The sequence below is a fragment of the Acinonyx jubatus genome, chromosome B2 (genome assembly GCF_027475565.1).
Source record: "Acinonyx jubatus isolate Ajub_Pintada_27869175 chromosome B2, VMU_Ajub_asm_v1.0, whole genome shotgun sequence".
NCBI classification, from domain to species: Eukaryota; Metazoa; Chordata; class Mammalia; order Carnivora; family Felidae; genus Acinonyx; species Acinonyx jubatus.
In genome coordinates, this window is record NC_069385.1 from 83,714,761 (window position 1) to 83,735,252 (window position 20,492).

Genomic DNA, 20,492 nt, shown 5'->3' on the forward strand with positions numbered 1-20,492 from the left:
TCAGAGGCACTGAAACTAAAGGAGAAGTTTCGTGCAAAGAATATGAGAGGATGATGAAAACTGAGTTGCTGAATAAATATTGCAAAAAGGATTTTGTTTTGGAGGGAAAGGGATTCAAACTTTATTAAAAGAGATGCTCTGCTCCTTTCTTTCTTTCTCTCTTGCTCTTCACTAGTCTTAAGCATCCCAAGTATAAAGGGATAGCAGGGCAAGGGGCTTAAAGGCAGGCTAAAGGATCTGGCTAGAACACTCTAATCATTTACATATTGACACATGCTTACATAATGGCATTTTTCATGGAAAATGTCACTGCTTGTTTTTTTTCTGAAGTAGTTAATGGATTTGTAGCCACAAAATGGTGGTCTGAAGCAAATACCACAAAGACTTTTCTTCTTCCATTGTGGACGTGTCACGGTACACTGAGTCTACAGAACAAAACATACCTTCTTTATGCCTGTTTGAATATAACAACTTAATAGCATTACCTAGAAAAACCAGTCCCAGCCTAAAACTGAAAAAGTATAGGGAAGAAATCTGCTGCTGTATCACTTAAAATATTTTGTGTGCCTATTCGCTCATCTAACCCTTTAGAGTTTATCTTTGGAAAATATTACATTCTAAAGATTCCAAAAACTAATGTTACCCTGACAAAACTATGAAAGTTTTGGGCTTTTTAAAGGGCCCCAAAAGATTTATAGCTAGTTTGTTTTCTATCTGGAAAAGTAACAAGTGAACTATTTACACAGTAGCTGCTTCCTTCATTCATCTGGTTTAGATCAAATTAATCCCACTTTTGGATGAAAGTTATCATGAACTTAATGTTTATGATGCACAGTGGTAGTTACTAGATATTACATAATTGCATTCATCTATGCTTCTGGCTACTTCTGTTCCTTTGACATCAAAAAAATATATAAAACTTTTCTGCTTATTAGGAAGAGAGCTGTGATTATTTTATCCCAGATAACAAATCAGTAAGGAGATAACTCATTTTTAAACAGTGGCAGTTGCTCTCTGAGAAGAGCTGATTTGACAAGATGACGATCAAACCAACGTTCCTATCTGCAATCTCCTCTTCCGGGACAAGCTCGGCAGGTGTGCCTAAACCAACTTTCCACTTCATCTACTTCTGCCCATTCCTCCCCACCCTACCCCTTAAATGATGCTCTCTATTATTGGATGTGAGAGATCAGAAGACTTAACTTCCAAAAACACTCTCTGCAACTGACATTCTTCAAGGTATCTTTTTCAAATCTAGCCATGAAATCAAAATAAATATTTTAAAGAACAAAATTATAAGCTGGTGTTAGAAAAATGATTATCATTCACTTGTGTAGCAATGTATTTATGTATACAGACATGTATGTGTGCTGTGTCATGTTGTCTTTAATCTGAGATTTATAAAAATAGATATAGATATCTATCATAGTACTGTGCTTCAAATACAAATCAATAATGGCTAGTAACCAAAGTAAATGTTTTAGAAAGATATGATAATGAAATAATCCTTTCCTAAAATATTGAGCTCATTATTTATTAATCCTGTGTAAGGCAAGAAGCCAGGAAAAAGGATTTGTCACCACCACACTTGGGAACTCTGATAAATGTGATCAGTGCTAAGATGCAGCCCAGCCTGGGGATGAGCTCAGCCTTTTTTGTTATTCTTTTTGCTATTTCTTCCACATCGAGCCTCCCTGCTCCTACTCCTCTATCAATCAGATTATGTCCAAAAAGAGATAGAATGAGGACAAAGCCAAAATGATTTGCAAATTCCTACTTTGGTTGATCCAACTTCTTTTAAAGTATGTTGTTTAGTCTCATTAATGCCACTGCTGTAAAGTTACAAGTAAATTACCAAACTGTGAAAAAAAGAGTAACTTCCTGCAATTGCTAAGTAGTTTTAAAATTATCTTTTATTAAAACAAGCAAACAAATAAAAAAGAAATAGATCACATGCTATTCCTCTGAGGTAAATGGACAATCCAAAATCGATTAACCAAAAAAAAAGTGACAAGGACTATGTAAGACAGAAATTTTCTGTTTTTATTTGTGTTGAGATTAACACATCAATTTGATATAGTGCTGGGAACCCTTATTTTCATCTCAGTTTTATCCTCTGAACAAATACTCCTAAGAGTGGCTTCGGGAAGAATTTTGTTTTCTTTCTTTGTAGAAAAAAACAGTGAGAACTTCACCAATTAATAAAGAGAAACAGAGAAAAGGTCATGATGACAAAGTTCTTTCTGACATCAGACTGCTCGCCTGGGTAAAACAATCACCTTTTCTGACCCCTAGCACTCACACATGCCCAGTCCTGAAGCCTTGTCTTGCAGGATGCCAGTGTTATCCTGTTTAGCATCCCTTGGACACTTCTGCCTGCCATCTATTCTGTACCCTGGATCTATCTTTGCCTTTCCCAAGCTGAGCTCCACATTTTATACATACAATTTTGATAACTATGTACTCTCCCCATTTTGAAAAGAGAGAGGTAAATTATGGTAACAGCCATCCATCTCAGGGGCTACAAATCACCAACTTTGAGACCCAATGTCCATGTAAGTCCTTGCTGAAACTTGGTGGTACACTGACCTTATGCCTGGACTTGAGACCCCCAAGTATGCTTATGAGAATTTGGGTTATGTCATTATACCACAAATAAAATTGCAACTTATTTTCCAAAGGCACACTTAGTGTTCAGGGGTGATGCATGTTAGTGTGGGGCTAGGCTACTGAAGTAGGAGTCTCATCTTGGCTCTAGACTAAGATGTGTTAAGTCGGGCCCAGCTGTCAGATTTTCAAGTGAAGAGTATGTACGTCATTGCTAAATCCTACCGAGGAGCTGTCTCATGAATAAAAGGACAGAAGACAGGACTCTAAAGAATGTCATTATCTAATGGATGAGCACAAGAAAGGAAACAAATACAGAAGATTAGGAAAAAGAAAAATTATCAGGATTTGGTGTTGCCTTAGAAATCAAGACGGAAAAGTGTTTCAAGGGAGATAAGAGGAAGACGTGACTCAGTTGTGCAATAGTAGTGACAGAGATCAAGATAAATATGGCATTCCAAAAGGTATCACAGAATGTCAAATGATAAGCTCTTTTCTTATCAACTTAAATCTTTAAAATACAAAAATTGTGTGTGGGGGGGGTGTGCCTGGGTGACTCAGTGTCAGTCGGTTAAATATCCAACTCTTGGTTTTGGCTCAGGTCATGATGTCACAGTTCATGGGATCAGGCCCTGCGTCAGTCTCTATGCTGTCAGCACACAGCCTGCTTGGAATTCTCTTTCCCTTTTTCTCTGCCCCTCTTCTGCTCATGCATGCTCTCTCTCTCTCTCTCTCAAAATAAATTAATAAAAACTTGGGGCGCTTGGGTGACTCAGGTGGTTAAGCATCCGACTTCAGCCCAGGTCATGATCTCGCAGTTCATGAGTTCCAGCCCTGCATCGGGCTCTGTTCCCTTTCTTTCCCAGGCAAATCAGACCACAAACCATTAGGAGGCATCAAGCAAGCCAGAGGAGCTACTGTGCTCCAAAGGTGGGCATGAAAGCCTGAGGACAGTAAGGAAAGTGCCTGTGTTGGAAGGCAGCCCAGGGTGGGCCCAAGTGGGGTAAGGAAAGTGCCCATATTGGGAACTGTTGCCAAGTATGTGGTGTTAGAGCCAAGAGCAGGGGGAGTAGGGCCATCTGTGCAGGGGAGAGGCAGCACTGGCAAAGGGAAATTGGTTACATGCAAGGAATTGAACAAATAAGTAACTATATTAAAGATAATTAAGTCAGATTTCTCACTGTGGGAGAAGAGAGTTAACAATGCAAAAAGCAAGAAAACTAGGATGAACCCTGTGCAATGAAATTGCATGTAGCAGTATGAGCTCACGCACTTCGACATACATATAGGTAGGTGTCAAAATTAATATAGCTTTTTCCACCAAAACAGCCTGTAAGCAGCAACACCCAATAACAATGGGCAAATCCACCCCTCAGATCTCCAATTCTAATTGTCATTCTTCAACAAAAGAAGTACAAGAGAAATAGTCAACTTCATGGCTAAAGCAGGGATGATACAAAATGGAAGCATGTTGCTGTGTCAGAAAACATAAGAAGGAACATTCTGTGGTGCTAGAAAGTAACAAAATGCTCAAAACATGAAGAGAAATTTTAAATTTTTTCTAGCTTTACTGAGATACAATTAACATAGAACATTGTATAGGTTTAAGATGTGCAATATGATGATTTAATACACATATATGTTGTAAAATGATTACCACGATAAGGTTAGTTAACACAGTCATCACTTCACATAATTATAATTTTGTTTGTGTGAGGGGTGAGAACATTTAAGATGTATTTTCTTATCAATTTTCAAGTATATAGTACAATATCATTAAGTACAGTCAACTTGCTGTATATCTCTAAGACTTATTAATCTAATAACTGGAACTTTACCCTTAGACCAGCATGACCCCATTTTCCCCACCCCTCAGCCTATAGTAGATGACATTCTACTCTTTATTACTATGATTTTGGCTTTTTATTAGATCCCACATATAAGTGAGATCATACAGTATTTGTCTTTCTCTGTCTGACTTATTTCACTTAGCATAATACCCTCAAGGTCCATCCATTTGTCACAAATATCAGGATTGCAGTCTTTTTTTTTAATGCCTAAATAACTTTCCATTATATGTCTTTTTTTTTTCCTCACTTTTTCTTTATCACATTTTCTTTACCCATTCACTCACCAATAAAGATTTAGTTTCCATATCTTGACTGTTGTGAATAATGCTGTAATAAATATGGGGTTGCAGATACGTCTTTGAGATAATTATTTCATTTCCTTCAAACATATACCCAGAAGTGGGATTGCTACATCATATGGTAGATCTATTTTTTGTTTAATGTTTATTTATTTTTTAAGGAGGGAAAGACAAAGCATGAGCGGGTGAGGGACAGAGAGAGAGGGAGGAACAGAACCGGAAGCAGGCTCCAGGCTCTGAGCTGTCAGCACAGAGCCTGATTCCGGCTTGAACCCATGAGCCATGAGATCATGACCTGGGCCGAAGTCAGACACTTAACCGACAGAGCCACCAGGCGCCTCTGGTAATTCTATTTTTAATTTTTTGAGGAACCTCCATACTGTTTTCCATAGTGTCTTCACCAATTTATATTGCCAGCAATAACACACAAGTGTTCTCTTTCTCCTTATGCTCCCCAACATTTCTTATTTCTTGTCTTTTTGCTAATAGCCATCCTAACACATATGAGGTGATATCTCATTATGGTTTCCATTTGTATTTCCCTGATGATTAGTAAGTAATGTTGAGCACCTTTTCATTTACCTGTTGGCCATCTGTATATCTTCTTTGGGAAAATGTATATTCTGGTCCTCGACCCATTTTTTTTATTTTATTAAAAAAAATATTTTTTAACGTTTATTTATTTTTTAGACAGAGAGAGACAGAGCATGAACAGGGGAGGGTCAGAGAGAGAGGGAGACACAGAATCCAAAACAGGCTCCAGGCTCTGAGCTGTCAGCACAGAGCCCAATGCGGGGCTCGAACTCACGGACCGCAAGATCATGACCTGAGCTGAAGTCGGACGCTTTACCGACTGAGCCACCCAGACGCCCCACGACCTATTTTTTAAAATCAGATGGTTTGGTTTTCTACTACTGAGTTGTATAAGGGCATTATATATTTTACCTATTGATACCTTATCTAACGTACTGTTTGCACATATTGTCTCCCGTTAAGTAGGGTGCCTTTTCATTTTGTTTATAATTATTCTTTAGCTGAGTAGAAGCTTTTCAGATGTAGTCCCATTTACTTATTTTCGTTTCTGTTGCTTGCGCTTTTGGTGTTGCATACAAAATATCACTGCCAAGACCAGTGTCAAGGAGCTTTTTCCCTGTGTTGTCTCCTAGAAGTTTCATGGCTTCAGTTCTTATATTTAAGTCTTTAATCTATTTTGAGTTAATCTTTGTGAGTGGAAGATAGGAGTCCAATTCCATTCTTTTGCATGTGAATATCCAGTTTTCTAAATACCATTTACTGAAAAGATTATCTTTTCCCCATTGACTATTCTTGATTCAAAGGGGACTTTTTTTAAAAGGACCCAGAAGTAAGCTTAAAGTTTACAGAAGCCATTGACTAAGTTGGAGAAAATTTGAACATCAAAATAAATATTTATAGTAATAAGTTATCACTCACTGAGCAAACCAGGAGTTATGAATTCACATGAATATAAGTAAATTGAAATTTTTATGAGGAACAGGAATTTTCAAACTACCTTCACATAAAATATTTATATATTTCAAAGCAAAATGGAAATAACTTTACACTGCAGAAGCCTAGCAGATACCACATCAGATCAGCGATAAAAGAAAATATTATCAGCAATAAGAAAAATTAAAAATTTATGCCACATAATAGGAGGCAGTTAAAAGAACACAGCCTAACTGCTGTCATATTCCTGCCAAATAAACATAACCTGAATGTAAGCAGTAAGAAATATATGCTAAGTCCTAGTTGAGGACTTCTCCAAAGTACCCAAAAATTCAGATGTAACAAAATCATAAAATACAAGGAAAGACTGAGAAAGTGTTTCAAAGTAAAGAGGATTATGAGACACAACTAAATATATACTAAATATATCAGTATTTATAAACTGCATCTTTTTGCTATAAAGAACATTAAGATAACTGGGAAATTGAGTGAAGCCTGAGGAATAAATGGTAGTAAAATATCAATATTAGTTTCTTGATCAATGATTATATTGTGATTGTGTTGGGGAAAATCCTCATTTGTAGTAAATACACCCTAAAGATCTTGGAGGGTGGTAGAATATTATTTCTCAAATGATATCAAACAACAACACAAAGCTTTTGTATTATACTTTCAAATTTCTGTAAGCTTGAGATTGTTCCAAAAATTTTTTTAAAGTTAGCCACCAAAGGGATTCTCTTATTTTTCTGTCATAGGTAATTTAAATAATTTTACTTGTCAACTACGATTTTAGCAAATATGGTAACTAAAATGGAAAAGGTGAAATCCATTTTAATCATTAGAATTAAAGGTCTGGGAAAAACTTACTCTGTTTTGATTGCTGTTAATATTGTTATAATGTTACCAGTAAAAATTAATAAAGTAAAATTAAAAGATCAAATGCATCTATGTCACTCAGCATGTTAGGAATTTCATATGAAATTAAGAATTATGGTGGGCAAACTATGGATTGGACTAATATGGTATTTCTATATTATTATCCTGCAACCGCACACCGTGTTTTAATTTGAGTATTACCTATTTCTTCTTTATTTTACAGATTAAAAGGGAAAAATTAAGCCTTTCTTTTCTACAAACAGTAGTAAACATACACATTGTAAAATGTACTTGGGAGAAAATGGGAAAATATATCCCTTAATCATGGAATCAAGAGATTTCATCCTCTGGGATGAAGAATGAGCTACATGTGTATATTAGGAAACTACAAAGACTAACACATTACAACAATCCTATGTTTTCAGAAAAGAAAATCAATATCTTCTATCAGAGATAAGAAGTAGATTATTGGAGAATGCTTTTATTGTTTTAGGAATTCTTAACCTGAAGTTAACATGAAGTCTGTTAATTGAAGCTTTCAGCTGCCTAAATATTATTTAAGCAAGGAATTCAGAAATATAAGAGCTCTCCAATGACTAGGTTCTCTGGAAATGTAAAGGTGAAACAACTGAATGAAAATACTATTTTTTAAAAGGTAAAACACACAAGCCAACATGAAGTGGGGGGTGGCTCTAACATAATGTGGAAGACACCACTATCGGTAGCAGGACAATGCACAGCTGCACTACACAGTTACCTAGACAGTATTGAAAATATTCTTACTCACTTGTATGGAGTTTGTAATTCCTAGGCTTATCTTTCAAAATATGTATCATTTGGAGATTCTTTTCTTAAGATTTGGCCTCCTAATCCTGCCAGTAGAAACAATGAGAAGATAAATGCAGACAACTTCCCTGGAATTCCTAATGTGTCTCATCAATGGTTTGTTAAAAGGGTTAGGAAGAATGGTTGGGAGAAAGGCAGCCCTTTTGTTTTACTTTTGTTTTTTACCTGGGACTGGCTGCGTGAAGTCTCTCAATGAGATAGTCCATTTCACTCAGTTCCAAGGCAAAAGCAGAACTACTAATGTTGGCCTGGAGTCCAAAAGAGTGCAGGTGATGACCACAAAAGACACTGGGCCAACGGTGTGGATGGATCAATGTAAATCCATCACCACTAATTGAAAAACAATTCCAAGGACATGCCCTGGTGCCTGTGGATAAGCAGTATCATGCACAGGAAAAGAAATGAGGAGGAAAACAAAAGAAATCCATGCCACAGTTTTGCTCAGGGTTAGTCCTAAAGAGTCAAGGGAAAGGATGAAAAATAGAAACTGAAAATCTAGCTGTATTTTTAAAAATATTATTTCCTTTGGCGAATAGGCAAAATACATGATTGAGAAATACATGATTTTGAATATTTTTCATTTTTTGACACACATTATAGATCAAGTTATGTGTGTAATATATTATCTATCCAGGTATCTATTATCTCAATAGTAATTCAACAATCATAACAATAACATAATATTATATTAGCAAAGAAAAGAGAATCAACAGTGTCCTTGCATTAGATAATTTATTGCTGAGGTAGCCTTGCTAAAATATCAAGATAAGAGAGAAAAGACCTTGGTATCAAATTAGTTTTAATTTTTTTTTTTTTTAGCGTCCATGTAATGGCCTCATTGTATAGATTCACTTTTACTGGTCTATAACAACCTACTATAGAAATGAATATATTATATTGCTCCTAACTCCATCCATTCTTTGATGTTTTCAGAACTATAAAAAATTACCTCTATTTCCGAATGAGACAATACCAGACATATTTTAATGTTCTGTTGCCAGCATGTGTTTTCACTATTCTCGAAATGATAACATGCAGTTTGGTTATGAAGAATATGTCTTTCAACTTAAGTACTTTATCATAACTCTTTCTTCATAAATTTGAATTATATATAGCATAGGGAGTTTATTTGTTTTATTACATAATATGTCTTAGTCAAGTTAATAAAATGAAATACAATATTAGATTGTCAAAAGTGAAACTAATAGCTATAATAATAAATCATAAAACAGGCATTATACTTTAGAAGTCTCATAATTTTATCAACAGCTTTATGATGTTGCTTATTACCATTTCTGTTTTATAGGTGAGAAATTTAGAGCCCAAAGAGATTAAATAGTACTGCAAAGAGTTAGTAAATGTAGGGCTTCATTGTATATATTTTTTTTAATTCTAGATAAGCACATTTTTCAATTAAAGTACAGTCCCCCAGCACCAAGAGACATAACATTATCTACAAAGACAATCTTCTCTCTTATCCAATTGTGTGTTATTAAGGAAACAGATGCCTAACCAATAATTTGAATGGCACGGAGTATGCCAGTGAAAATAAATTTAAAGATACACATCTTAGCTTTAAAGAATTATCAAATAGAACTTGTAGGATAACACAAATAGCTGTTTTTCCATTTTTAAATCTACTAACATAAAACAAATTAAATAGGGCAAATAAAATAGAGTGGATAAAAGCATCCCCATGGAACATACATTATACATGGTGACTGTATGTGTCACTGGTAACCTGCTCTAAAGGTACAATTGCTTTGTTGATGAATTTCTCTCTGCTCTTCTGCTGAACTCCTGCATATTATTTCATCTTGTTGAAAGCCAAATATTAAATTTTAATATTAACATTGTAACAACAATATTATTAGTAAAGTAAAACAACTGTTTTAAAGTGATAGAGGAAGGAAATGAATAATTAGATCTTTTGTAACTTGTTTCTAAAGATTAGGACTTTTTCCTCAATAATATTTCAGTATTTGTACTGAGCTATTTGTCTCTAAGAACATGGTATAAACTCTCTCAAAATTCTGTTTTCAATCACAAACGGAGACTCCAAAGCCTTCACCAGAAGTGTCACACAGTGTTGTAATCATCCACTGAGCAAAGGTTGGGGGAGTGGGGTGATGAAGCATTCCAGCAGGAGGTGGGAGAGTCCTACATACATTAATAAAAACTTACTACTCGATCGCAACCAGACCAAAGCCACCAGTGATGCTGCTCTACGGATTGTAGGGCTATAAAGTATTTATTTTCACTCTCTTAAAGACCCGTTATGTTCCAGCAAACATACAGGAAATTGGGTTTGTGTTTTTATGTGTAACAAGAATCATTTCCAATTTTCTTGAGTTTTTTTGGGGGGAGGGGTGTATTACGTGGGCTCAAAATGTTCTTGTTTTAATTTTGAGTGTGAATTTGTGGAAGAGTCAGTTAATTTTTAGATTATGTTTTCTTTTTCCTTTTGTTTTTACAAGACAGCATGGGAATGAAGGAGAGGTGAAAATTGATGGCATTTCGGATGATAGACTTCAGTGAAAGCAGCCAAAATTTATGAGGGGGAATTTCTACATGAGTAACTAATTTCCTATGTTTCCAATTGTTGTAGAGTCCCCATGTCTGATACCGGTAACAGAAATATTTTGTAAATGAAGAGATCTTTCAAGGGACTAATATTTCTACATTTACAGAGTATAAATATTGTTAAATCCTTGAATGTTATTTATGTTAGAAGTGAAATATGTTTGAATGGCAGATTTTTTTTTTGCATTTAAAGCTCAAACAAAAATTAATGAAACATCTAAATTTGAACATGGCTTTTAAAGTAATCTTAGATATATTCTCTTTTACCTACCTATGAACCCAAACCTGAGTAACGGTGTGAACTGAATACATTTATTCCTGAGTGGGAGGGGGAATAGATTATTTTGACTTTGACTTTTTAAAGAAAGAACAGCAGATATTTTAACATCTGATATAGCTTATTCTTACATGAAACACTTCAGCAATACAAGAAAAAGGAAGTTTTCAGACTGAGTCTAGAAACAAAGATTTTAATTCAGATCTGGCTCAGGCAGTTTCCTTTTACTTAGCTAGCCCCAGGAAAGCAATTTTTGATTTTTCATATTTTAACAGTAGCTAATCTCATACGGTTAATATGGTGTTGCAAGCACTTTTTGTGATCATTTCCCAAAACCACCCACTTGTCTGCATTAAGTCATTCATTTTTCATACTGCACTTCTACAAAATATTAATTGTAACTTTCACCAAGCAGTAAATGTTCTGTCCATATCATGCTTTAACATATAATTGGTACTCACGGACAATAGGAAATTGATCATAAAACTCTACAATAAAAGTAATGCTCAAGCTAGCTACTAATGATGTTTACAGTATCGTTCTACTTATCATATATTTGGAATGGGTGTTTTCTTAGCTATGGCCTTGTCACTCTTTGCTAGGAATTGTGTAACTTGAAAGTTAATATTCTGGTCTCCATTTGGAACTTAAGGTTAACTGGTTGCTACATCACTTCAGTATCATAGAATTCTCTTCTAAAGGTGAAGAGAAATTTTATTTTCTTGAAAAATATGTTCACTGTTAATGTCAATATCAAATATTATCTAATAAATTAAAACTCAATCATAAATTTTCAACATTTTTAAACAGAAAGCTCCCATTTATTTTTTCAAAATTAAATGAATATTTATAAATTAATATTTTATCCCTTCAACTATATATTTCACAATTTTTGTCCCTAACCACTCAGGTATCTTTTTCCTCTTTGTTGTAAACACATAATTCCCACTGGGACCAAAGGAAATTAGTAATGTGCATTGTGTAAAAAATAGGTCCAAATGTTTGATGACTGCACGGAGGCAGACAGGAAATGCCCCCAAAAAGATTCATCTATAAGACAGATCTTAATTAACACTGGGTTATTAATTTTTTGTCTTCTCTTCCAAGATATGAATACGGAATCTCGTTTCAAAGGTTGAGGTGAAATTTTATAATTCATTTTCTTTATTTCTTACAAACTTAAAGCTGAAAATTGGAAACAGTGAGAGGGATAGGAACATAAGCTAACTTTGTTTTCCAAGTATGCATACAACCACCAGTTGAAAAGCAAATAGAAAAAGTGATTAACCAACGGAGTGTTTTACAAGCAGAAAGAGTAGTGTTTTCAAAACAAAGGTCAACCTTGAAACTTTCAATAGCTTCTAATTGCTCTTGGGATAAAGACCAAAATTTTAATCAAATGACCAAAACCCTATAAGGCTCTGCTCTGCTAACCTCAAACTCCCAGCCTCCCCTGGCACAGGAGCTTTCCCTGTGCAAGTTAACATACCTGCCTGAACTAGACTTCACTGGCCTTCTCACTGTCAGAGCCAACTCCATCATCCCTTCCTTATGAAAGCTTTTACTGTCCTCCATTGATGAGACCGAAGTCCCCAGTACAAACTCTTGTAAAATCCTCTAATTCTACTTAAGAGCACTTATTACAATTGCAATATACATGCTTTGTGTGGTCTTTGATTAGTGCTAATCTCCCCAACCAGATTGCTAATTCCTTGGAGGCAGGGACAGTCTCTGGCCTTGTTCACCCTTGGGTCTATAATATCCAACACAATGCCTGGCACATAGTAAAAACTTATTTTTTCAGATGAATCAATCACTCAATGATATAGATATGGATTTCAATCTTAATTCTACCAGATTTGATTCTCGTTGCATGAGCTTAATCAAATTTCTAAAGAATTAAGCCACATGGTCCCCTTTTATAAAAGTAGGGTGATAAAACACAATTTATAGCGTTGTTGAGAAGCTGAAAGATGGCCTCATTTGTGTCCAGCTCAATAACATGTTTTTCCACTCCTTTCCCCTCTCTTTCTCTTAGAAGAAAATAATGAGTAGAAAAGTTGATCTCTTGACAGAGTTGTTTATTAAATAAAAGATCAGCCCTTAGCCTTCAAATCCAGACTATGTGACCTTTCGCAAGTTAGTGTTTCTCCATACATCATCCCCATCTATAAAATAGGCCTGATCAGGGCGCCTGGGTGGCTCAGTGGGTTAAGCGGCCGGCTTTGGCTCAGGTCATGATTTCACGGTCCGTGAGTTCGAGCCCTGCGTCGGGCTCTGTGCTGACAGCTCAGAGCCTGGAGCCTGTTTCAGATTCTGCGTCTCCCTCTCTCTGACCCTCCCCCGTTCATGCTCTGTCTCTCTCTGTCTCAAAAATAAATAAACGTTAAAAAAAAAATTTAAAATAGGCCTGATAGCAGTATATACTCATAGGACTACTGTGAAGATTGAATATATGCCAATCACCTAGAACAAGGCATGGGACATAAACATCGTATGGGTTCATTGTCATTTGTTTCTTTGCTCCTGATCTATAATTTTGCCTTTTTCTATCACATTGAATGTGTCTCTGCACATTTGCCAAGTTAAAAAATTAGCATATTATCTGTAAAAAAAAGTGTATACATTTAAAAAAGAGTGTTGTTCAATTTTAGGTGGGAAACTTTAATATGTGATTTTTACAGTATCGGTGTATGTTTGTGTATCTAGAATAGGGTACAACAAAGATTGTGCGATGTCTTTTTCCTTTACATGTCTGTTCAAATAAATGGCTGACCCATTTTTGTGAACAAGGGAAAAAAAAAAAACAAACAGATCAGCCCTTAGTGATAATATATGCAAGTTTAGGCATAGTTTTTGCCTTTCAGATCTCAAATATTTAAACCTAAAGACTCAGTAAAAATTATTTTATTATTCAAATCTTTGAACACTTCACGAACTTTTACTTTGAATTGTAATAATCAAACTGTCATCAAAATTCAGAACAAAGCTATCTAAAACTCCAAATCCTTCTCTCCATTTTTCTCCATTATTCCAATATTCCCCATTATTCCAAAGTGGTCAGCTCCTCCTGGACCTGTGTGCACACTCTGTGCCAGGTTAACAGAAGAAATCCAGGAAAGGCTCATGATAAGTCCAAAGCTGTGGTTCTCATTTCTGTGCAAACCCCGTATCTTTTGGGGGTTCTTGGACTGATGTATTTTATGTTTAATTTATACTTATATGATATCAAATCACTATATTTTATTAGATTGGTTTTTTTGTCTTTATTAGAACCATCTTATTAATTTTAAAAAATGTGTGGAACTTATTTAACATCCTTTTGAAAAAAAGTAGGAAAAAATTTTCAAAGGTCACTGGAGAATATGCTGGATTAGTCAAATGTACCATCCAGCCAGCATGCCAAGAAGTGTAGATATTAAGTGAAATAAGAGCTTAGGCAAGAGACTATTTTAAATTTTTTAAATATTTATTTATTTTTGAGACAGAGACAAAGCATGAACAGGGGAGGGTCAGAGAGAGAGGGAGACATAGAATCAAAAGCAGGCTCCAGGCTCTGAGATCATGACCTGAGCCGAAGTTGGACGCTTAACCGACTGAGCCACCCAGGTGCCCCGGCAAGAGAATATTTTAAAAATGTAAACGACAGCAACCAATAATCAATAGTAGAGTCAAACTAACCTGGAATGGCAAGCTTTAGGGTTTAGTTCTCTATCCACATCCATCAGGATCTGAGAGACTGAGAATAAAGCTTTTCTTTTTAAATAATTGAGTGTCTTTTGCAGCCGTCATTAAAGATGGGTCACATCTATATCTTTCTATAGTTATTCTTCTTCTACGTCTTCCTGAAAAGACCAAGACACTTCTGTTGCTCTACCCATTCCCTTTAACCTGTCAGCTTTCTTCATACTGACCATCTTCTGCTTTTGACCAGTGGTAAAACTAAGCCTGCTACTAATTCAATTCTAAACGCTCTTTCAGTGGGTGAGTATGATTAGTCCTTTAATGTGCTCCAGTACTCCTCTCTGAAATACACTGAGCAAAGGCAGCCCAGGACCAGCTCCTTAGAATGCAGAGCTCTCCACCATCTCCTATTATGTACCCCCTGTTGCAGCCGGACTGGGTTATTCACTGTAATTCCAAGAAACGTATCTTTGTCCACTCTGGCCCACCACATCAGTTAGGATTATATCGATTACAAATAATAGAACCAATACAACAGGTGAAAGTTAAAACAAATGCATACATATATATTATGAATGTTTCTCACTGAATCCAAAGGCAAATGTAACCAGGCCTCAAGAACAAACTGGAATCACTTACAGAAAACAATTTGTTCTTACTTTTCTTTTCCTTTTTTTACTTCTCTTTGATCCCTGATCCCCATGGCAAAAAATAAAATAGTTCTTTATCCCCTCTCCTGAGAGATGGGTTTAGACTGAGAGTAGGGTCTCATAATCTCAATTTAAGATTCCCAGAGAAGGGCCTCTGATTGGCCCAATTTATGTAAAGTGCTAAAATCTGGGCCAGTTAACTGTGAACAAATATAGTTGATATGGTGGTTCTCAGAGAAATTCACTGTGACTGAGGGCCTGCAATTAAATGGGGATTGTTATGAGTTAGATATTCCTTACCACTTACCACCAAGCTAAATTCTATAACCTGGCAAAGCTCTACCTCCTTTTTTAACAAACCTGGCATTTGGTCACAATGCCAGGCTCCCAAGACAATTCTCAGGGGAATACAGATGCAAGACCATTCCTGGGGGACCATCGCCCTGGAAAACCCATACAGTGGGCTCCCTTTCCTCAGTATCAACACTTTCCACTCCAAATACTAGGATGAAATAAATATGCAGGGCAAGTTCGAAGGACGACAATTTCAAAGGGCATTCCAAATTTCTAAAATAATTACAAGTGTCCCCAAAACATATTTCAAAATGGTCACACAATTAAGTAAACAAATATAGACGTCCCTCACTTTTCAGAAGTTTGTATTACACCACTTTGCTTTTATAAAAGACCTAAATTAGTACTTATTTTAAGCAATAGAAAGAATTTGAAGAGGATTTTTGCTTTTACGAAAAAGCTGAAAAGTGAAAATAGCATTCAGCATTTCTGTTATAGAGGCAGCACACACCCCAAACAGCGGCAGTGGCGCAGCCAAGATCCTTCCCCGGGAACTATACTCAGCATCTCCGCATCCGGCTGCCATAACTTTGAACCATGTCTGTGAGCATCTGTGAGCATCTGTGTTTTATCGTGATTTATTTTGGCATCCATTTGCAAGATGTGTTCTAAGGTACCAGAAAAGCCTAAGAGGTTATTCTGGTGGTCTGCAAATGCTCAAATTTTTTTCTATATAAAATAATGGCAATTGCTTTTTCACTTTGTACCATTTCTGCTTATAAAAAGCTTCACAGGAAGGGTCCCTGTGTGGCTCATTTGGTAGAGCATCTGACTCTTGATTTTGACTCAGGTCATGATCCCAGGGTCAGGATTAAGCCCTGTGTAGGGCTCCACACTAAGAGTCAAGCCTGCTTAAGATTCTCTCTTCCTCTCCCTCTGCCTCCCCCCCAAAAAAAGGGAAAAAAAGTTTCATAGGAATGCTTTACTTTGGGATAGCAGGAAAAACCTACATAACTGAGAGACTATTATATTATTTTTACCTATCGAATTTAAAAGATTTTATAAATTTGTAATACCCAGTGTTTGTGTGGGTGCAAGAAATGGGCCTGCTTATTCATTGCTGATGTACTATGTTTTAGGTAAAATTTTAGTAATATGTATCAAAATCCTTTTTATCAATGCACATTCTATGAACCAGGAAATCCCAATTTATGATCACTTAAAAATAAAGAGATTACTTCTTTTTCTGAACTCCTACGGAAGTTATTGCCAGTGTTCTTTATTAAAGCATCATATATGCCCTTACGATATCTCTTCTATTCATGTTTTACCTGATTATTTAACTTATAATTCAGTTGTTCTTTCCTGAGCCTGAACATTTCCTCCATGTCCCCTCAATCTTGTAGAATGCCCACCATTCAACACATCGTTTTATAATTTCCATTTTGATTCCTCTTTAATCCATGATTTAGTTAGAAATTTCTAGTGCTTGATGAACACAGAACTGATATTGATACATTGAAATGTGATTCTATACCTGATAAGTCTTTTGTAAATGTTCTACAGGTTTTATGAAAAGTCAAATTAAGAAGCCTCACAGTTATAAGTCTTTTCCCTCATGCCATTTGGAAACTCATATAATTAAATATAAGTTACCAACTGGTTCTGTCCTCTGTTAATATAATTTTGCTCTTAAAAAATAAGATCTTGGGGCGCCTGGGTGGCGCAGTCAGTTAAGCGTCTGACTTCAGCCAGGTCACCATCTCGCAGTCCGTGAGTTCGAGCCCTGTGTCAGGCTCTGGGCTGATGGCTTGGAGCCTGGAGCCTGTTTCCGATTCTGTGTCTCCCTCTCTCTCTGCCCCTCCCCCTTTCATACTCTGTCTCTCTCTGTCCCAAAAATAAAATAAACGTTGAAAAAAAAATTTAAAAAAAAATAAGATCTTGAAAAAATAAGACATGCTGAACTTAGAAATTTTTGCCATGTCATGGGAAAGTAGCTTTCAAAGAAAAGTCTGTCTTATTTAACAATTTGTTGCCCTGGTCATAATGTTATAATGTGTTCCCTTAAAGCTTATCAATATTTGTAAACATTGCATGTCAGATCAGAAAAAGACCATTGGCCCTTTCTTCTTCTCCCATATGCTTGAAGGAACTAATAAAAGCCTATGAATCTTCTCTAATTTATATTAATTCCCCCCCACATATCTTCCCCACAAATAAGAAAGAATGACTACATTTTTCCTTTTCATTCCACCACAACGTTGATATCCCCAGGAATTTAATAATAAATGAATATCAAATGCTTTTTTGATTTTGACATTTGGTGCTTTGCACGATTAATAAGTTTTGCCAATTTGAAGCGCCTGGGTGGCCCAGTTGGTTAAGCATGGACTCTCGATTTGGGCTCAGGTCATGATCTCACAGTTCGTGGGATAAAGCCCTGTGTCAGGCTCTCCACTAACAGTGCAGAGACTGCTTGGGATTCTCTCTCTTCCTCTCTCTGTCCCCCACCCCTTAAAATAAATAAATAATTTTTATAAAAAAAATAAGTTTTACCAATTTGATTACTCACCAGAAATTCTTGCATTTCATTCCTTCCTTATGAAATCTTCTTTTCACAGTTGTTCTTACTAAAGAGAAGATTTGTAGAGAATTAACTCTTAACTCCTTCTATATATAAAAAGATCCTTATTTTATCCTCACCTTTAAATGCTGGTTTGGTTGGGTATAGGATTGTAGTCCAAATTCCTTTCCTTTAGTACTTTAAAAATTAGAATCCATTGTCACCTGTAGCTGTTAAGAAAGCTGATTTCAAACTTCTGTATCTTCTGAGTAATCTATCTCAGTTACTCTGTCTCTCTGTCTCTCTCTCTTAGATTCTAGCATTTTCTCTTTACTTCACTCTGTTTTTCATTGTTGTTTATGTTCATTTTTTTCTTTATTAATTTTTCAAATTGTACTATTGGCAGGACATTTGCCTTTTTGTTTCTGGAAAATTTTAGGCGTTATATCTTCAACTGGGGAGTTCTATCTATCCTTTCCATTCTCTCCTTCTGGAACAAAAATTGGTAATTTCAGATTTAATTTCCATATATCTTAATAGGTCTTTTAGATTTTCAAACCTTTATTTCTTTGTTCTATTCTTGAAGAATCCCTTGCCTCTTTATTTTAGTTCATTAATTCAATCTTTAGGCACATTCATGCAGCCATTCAGCCTATCTTGAATTTTTATGTCAACACTGATATTTTTATTTCCAAAACGATTAATTCATTTCCATAGCTTCTTTCCCTGCATCACAGATGCTATATTTTCACTTCTGTCTCTGAGAATAACAAATACTTTTTTAGTGTTCTGGTTCCTCTATTAATTCTTTTTTGAGGTGTATGTAAGTTCTCTTATGCAGTTCTTTGCTGAATTTTTTTTCTCTCTTCCATGTGTTTTAGGCTCTTAAAAGATTAGGGATATAATCCAGTGGAAAAAAGACAGTCTCTTTAACAAATGGTGCTGGGAGAACTGGACAGCAACATGCAAAAGAATGAAACTAGACCACTTTCTTATACCATTCACAAAAATAAACTCAAAATGGATAAAGAAACTGAATGTGAGACAGGAAACCATCAAAACACTAGAGGAGAAAGCAGGAAAAGACCTCTCTGACCTTAGCTGCAGCAATTTCTTATTTGACACATCCCCAAAGGCAAGGGAATTAAAAGCAAAAATGAACCATTGGGACCTCATGAAGATAAAAAGCTTCTGCACAGCAAAGGAAACAATCAACAAAACTAAAAGGCAACCAACAGAATGGGAAAAGATATTTGCAAATGACATATCAGACAAAGGGCTAGTATCCAAAATCTATAAAGACCTCACCAAACTCCACACCCAAAAAACAAATAACCCAGTGAAGAAATGGGCAGAAAACATGAATAGACACTTTTCTAAAGACATCCTGATGGCCAACAGGCACATGAAAAGATGCTCAACGTCACTCCTCATCAGGGAAATACAAATCAAAACCACACTCAGATACCACCTCACGCCAGTCAGAGTGGCCAAAATGAGCAAATCAGGAGACCACAGTTGCTGGAGAGGATGTGGAGAAACGGGAACCCTCTTGCACTGTTGGTGGGAATGCAAACTGGTGCAGCCGCTCTGGAAAACAGTGTGAAGTTTCCTCAAAAAATTAAAAATAGACCTACCCTATGACCCAGCAATAGCACTGCTAGGAATTTACCCAAGGGATACAGGAGTACTGATGCATAGGGGCACTTGTACCCCAATGCTTGTAGCAGCATTCTCAACAATAGCCAAATTGTGGAAAAAGCCTAAATGTCCATCAACTGATGAATGGATAAAGATATTGTGGTTTATATACACAATGGAGTACTATGTGGCAATGAGAAAGAATGAAATCTGGCCCTTTGTAGCAACATGGATGGAACTGGAGAATGTTATGCTAAGTGAAATAAGCCATACAGAGAAAGACAGATACCATATGTTGTCACTCTTATGTGAATCCTGAGAAACTTAACAGAAAACCATGGGGGAGGGGAAGGAAAAAAAAGAAAAAAAAAAAAGAGGTTAGAGTGGGAGAGAGAGCCAAAGCATAAGAGACTCTTAAAAACTGAGAACAAACTGAGGGTTGATGGGGGAGGGTAGGTGATGGGCATTGAAGAGGGCATCTTTTGGGATGAACACTGGGTGTTGTATGGAAACTAATTTGACAATAAATTTCATATAATAAAAAAAAAAGATTAGGGATATAATAGATCCTAGTCAAAATATTTTTAACTTGAATATGGTCAAAGCTTTAGATATAACTTCTACTTTACAGAAAATATAGGGGATAGAAGAACAAACCAAATACTATCTCTAAGGAAGCAAGCAGTCAAACCCAGGAGGTAGAAATTCTACCCTAGGCAGAGTATCTTTCTATCCAGTCTTCTGAGTTCAGCTGCTCCCAGGTCCCTTGGACATTACCAGCCATACTGGGCGCTGCTCTACCTTCCTCAAGTGTTGCTTCCTCCCAAAGATACACAACCCCACTTTTGATGCCTG

The 20,492-nt window shown here is 36.1% G+C and overlaps 1 long non-coding RNA gene across 1 annotated transcript in view; it reads right to left on the reverse strand.

Moving 5' to 3' along the window:
* LOC113598801 (uncharacterized) overlaps nucleotides 1-20,492 on the reverse strand; it is a 285,808-nt gene that overhangs the window by 96,820 nt on the left and 168,496 nt on the right. The window contains exon 2 of the long non-coding RNA XR_003419528.2: nucleotides 18,006-18,063. This is a non-coding gene — a long non-coding RNA (uncharacterized LOC113598801). The remainder of the gene's footprint in view (nucleotides 1-18,005; nucleotides 18,064-20,492) is intronic.